Raw genomic sequence first — 4874 nt, 5'->3', positions numbered from 1 at the left:
AAATAAAAATAGAAATAGAAACATACCTGATTAGTTTCTTTCAAACAACCTATAAAATTATATAACAATAAATTTAATCAAAATTTTAATAAATCAATAAAAATTGTCAAATAAATAAAAATCAAATAAAATTACATTAAAAAAATCACAACACACTAAACTGAACAGTAACAATTTATATAACCTAATCATAAATTACTAACAAAATAGCTATAAAATTATTTTTTTAAAAAATTACATTACTAAAAAATCACCAAACCCTAAACTAAACACTAACAATTTATAACCTAATCCCATAAATTACTAACAAGATAAATAACTATAACATTAATAACAAAACACAAAACACTAACAATTTATAACCTCATCATAAACTATTAACAGATAAAAGTCACCAGTGGCGCCTATCAGGTAGGAGTCACTAGCGGCACCTATCAGATAGGAGTCACCAGTGGCGCCTACCAGATAGGCACCACCTATCCATACCATTTTTTTACATATACGCGGGTTATGTATTGTACCCAAAAAAATAATATAAGTGGTACCGCCTATGAGAAAGGCACCATTAATAAAAATAATATTTTAAAAAAGTATTATGAAAAAATGTGGTGGCGCCTATGAGAAAGGCTCCACCAAAAAAAAACATACTAGATTGGTAAATAATCCTGCTGACAGCCTATTTCAGTATTTATTTATTTTTATATTATTTGGGTAAATTAACCGTAAGATGCCAAGGCTTTTGACTTGGTTGAGAATGAAGGTTCGGGTGGCACTCAAGAGGGTATAAGCTTCAAACCTGCCGTAGGGAATATACCTCCTAGTATATTCTGACTAAGATCCTTGGGGGGCTTTAGGAGAATTACCTTGAGCTTAACTTCTTTGCGGCCTATCATTTCTTACTCGCAACGATTGGCTAGGAGGGCCTTGTCTACTGTGAGGTCCTTCCCTATTCTTGGATTGTCTATCCTCCCTTTAAAAGGTGCCACAGGATGCTTTCTTGATTTTCTTTGCCTCTGTGAACTTGTGGGCTCGCTCGTATAGGTTAGCCAAACTTTGCGGTTTGTTATCTGTAAATGAGTATTGTACATGGTCATTCTGTACTCCTATTATAAAGGCATCAATGGCCCATTGGTCCTCCAAATTCTTTATATTGAGGGTCGCTGCATGGAATCTTTTTACATAATTTTGAAAGGACTTATCCTCTCTTCGCTTTACCGACATTAGCCCCATAGGTGTACTTATGATTACTCTGTGGGCTCTAAATCTTCCTAAAAACATCTTTCTTAACTATGAGAAACTTCAAACTGAACCATGAGGAAGGGATAGATATTAGTCCTTAGCACTTCCCTTAAGCGTCGTGGAAAATGCCTTACACTTTGCTGCATCTAACGTCCCCAGAACATTCATGTAGTCGTTGTATTGCATCAAATAGACTCGCGGGTCACTCCTTCCCTTGAACATATCCTTTAGGACCTTGAAGTCACGTGACAAGTTCACTGCTTCAATCTCGAAGGCCAATGGATTGTTAGAACAGAACAACCAATCTATGTCCCTGAGATTCAGGGCGCAATGCCCTTACATCCCTCTGCAACTCATCCATATCATTCTACCACTTTTTCACTTGCGTGCCTGAGACCTCGTTCTACGTATTCACGTTGTCATGAAAGCCAGAGTTGTCAGAATGCATCTTCCTTCTCAACTCATCGTTCTACTTCAGCAACTCCTACTGAAAAGCTTGTTGTTGCTCGAATCGCGCCTCCTGAGCATCTATCTGCTCCCTCATGAACCTTATTTGCTCTTGAAGAGCAAAGAACTATTGCGGGGGTGCCTCTTGGCTAGAAAGAAGCAACAACCTTTGACCAACGGAAACATTCAGGTTTAAAGGACCAGAAACTCCTTGATAAAATACATCGCCAAAGTTCTCTGATTTGTATTACTAAACATAATTACTGATTAATGATGATTTGCATTGCCAAATTATAATTATAAATTATGTAATTGTGCAATTATAATTTGTATTACTAAACACAACATAAGGAATTACTATTCCTTATAATTACAAGAGGATGAAACTATTACCTTAATAATTACTCTTTCATCCAATTATTTTATGTTGTCTAGGCACATCCTAAATTATAATTCACTCATTCAATGGTTTTTCATTGAAAAATTTCTATCAAATAGTTGTTTTGTGGATCATACTTCCTTAACAGTTTGAAGTTAGTTAACCAAAAAAAAAAAATTGAGGAGAAGTGCTATGGGTTGATACAAAGAAGAAATGAATGTGAGTGTGAGTATGAGTATGAGTATGGGTGAACAAAAAGGAAGGGTTTGATAAAATAAGAGTGGGTGAGTACAATGAAAGGAGAAGAAAAGAAAAAAAGGGTAAAGATAGGGAGAGAAAAAAAATGAAATCTTATAATTTTTTAAAATCATAATTAAATTAAAATAATATGTAAATTAAAAATTAAATTTATTATTATGTTATTTTTAGAATTTTCATATTTCCTTATCACAAAATTAATAATAATTAAAAGAATGTGATGATGCTCTATTAGTGGAGATGGTTTTGGCTAGTGGATCTATTGATAGTAGTTTGATGAAATTGTGCCTAATATATCACTTAATTAATTGAAGCTGGAAGGTATGTATTTGTCATGTTCTAATAATCCAAAACGAAGTTGTAAATTATTTGGACAATATTCTGTTACAGAATTTACAGGATTACATTTATTGTAAAATCACCTCCTTCAATGCAAAATCTAGTGCCGACTAATTATAATATTTCTATAATGTTTTAATTTATTTGTGATAATATAAATACTTAATACTAACTATTTATCTAAAAAAATTTGACAAAAAACATATCTAATTCACCTGCAATGTAATATACCCTTATCTATATAACGAGGGGTTGATGAGTTGTTTATTTATTTATTTCAATGATTTGTTTTTGTTTACTGATCCTTATCTGCTGAAGTATATTGTACACTAATCATTGCTTTGGATTTTTCAACTCACTGGAATTTTGCATCTTGTCGCATTCGACACTTTCCTCTTTTGTAGGCATCAATTTCATTTTAATTTTACATTTTTAAAATAGATTTAATTAGTGGCATTCTTTTGTATTTTACGTTAAACTATTTTTTATACATTAATTAACAAATTTTATAATGTCATAAAACTTTTGAATTTTATAAATAGTTTAAGGCTGACCGTATATTATGGTTTTTTTTTTAAATTATATCAACAACAAAATGTGTAACGATATTGTTTTGTTTAATTAAAATTATTATAAAACTTAAGAATCCTTTTTCTTAAAATAATTAGTAAATGCCTTTAATATCCTTAATGAAATTATTTAAAGTAATATTTTATATGAGATATAATTGAAAACTATTAATTTAATGAATTTGAACCTTATGTAATGATCTGATAATTAAAGTGTTCACCACTCCAAATATAATCTGAATTTAAATCGTATTAATTGCATTGTTATTTAGGTCTAGTCGATTTCTATAGACTTATTAAGGAGAATATACCTATTAATAGTGTAAGGTTGTATGAATACAATGGAAACAACATGTTTGATGACTTATTAAGGAGAATATACCTATTAGTAGTGTAAGGTTGTATGAATACAATGGAAACAACATGTTTGATGAGAGAGAAATATGTGTAACAAAATATTATTTAATTAAACTATTAAAACGTTTTAAGATACTTTTATTTTCTTGGGTAAGATAATTTTAATTTTTAAAACTTGTACTCTATTGAATAAAAGAAATTATATAAATTATCTGTATATGATTTATTTATTTAATCGCATTTGAAATTTTGATGTGACGATATGATATATTATTAAAGTATGAAGTAGTTTTTTGATTTTCCAAATTTAGAATTAAAATGAATTTAAGTTTATCAAAGTTAGAATATATATATTAAGATAGATTTAAGGGTAATTTATAAAAATAGTCACTTTTGTTTACCTTAGGTTACATTTTAGTTACTTATGTTTAAAATTCTACGTTTTAGTCACTTATGTTATTATTTTGTTACGAAGTGATCACTCTATCGTTAAGTTCCGTTATCTCTCTAACGGTAATTGTAGGTGGCAGTACAACTAGATTTTAGGTGCCAACTTAGATTTCTAAATGGGAAGAAAATAAATTTTTAATTAAAAAAATATAATTAATTAAAATTTTCAAACCTAAACCTTAACTAAAAAAACTGTTCATCTCCTCTTTTTAATTTTTATTCTGTCTCTTTTTTTTTAATGAGTTTTTTTTTCATTTGACTGAAAAAACTATTATTAAGATCAAAATAGTTGAAATCAGAAATAAGAAAGAATAATCTGGAATACCCACAAAGAGATTGTGAACATACAAGTTGATTCTAATCAGAAAAAATTTGATTGAGAAACCAATTATTCAAGAATTATGAAAGAACTAGAAAATATAATAATTAGGAACAAGAACAGTAAAAGTAACAGCCCTTTTTTGAAAATTTTAAAATTTTCTTGAATGAAACATATTTCTGGTTGCATTTTATGGGATGCCTATTGATGCAAAATAAAATACATGTTTACAAAAAATTTCAAAAATTAGAAGAAAATATCAAGAATTTTAATTTAGGGTTTTTATTAAACAATAAAAAAATCTAATTTTTTATTTTTCAATACTGAATAAAAGAGATAGAGGAATACAAAAAAGACATACCTGAACCTTCCTTTGAATTCATATTTATGAAGCAGTCAATTTAATTTTGACTATTTTGATCTTAATAGTAGTTTTTCCAGTCAAATGAGGAAAAAAAACTCATTGAAAAAAAAGAAGAGATGGAAGAAAAATTAAAAAGAGAATATGAACAGTTTT

This window comes from Gossypium hirsutum, chromosome A09 (genome assembly GCF_007990345.1).
Source record: "Gossypium hirsutum isolate 1008001.06 chromosome A09, Gossypium_hirsutum_v2.1, whole genome shotgun sequence".
Lineage (NCBI taxonomy): Eukaryota > Viridiplantae > Streptophyta > Magnoliopsida > Malvales > Malvaceae > Gossypium > Gossypium hirsutum.
The sequence above is the reverse complement of the archived record's forward strand: the minus strand, read 5'-3'. Positions refer to the sequence as shown.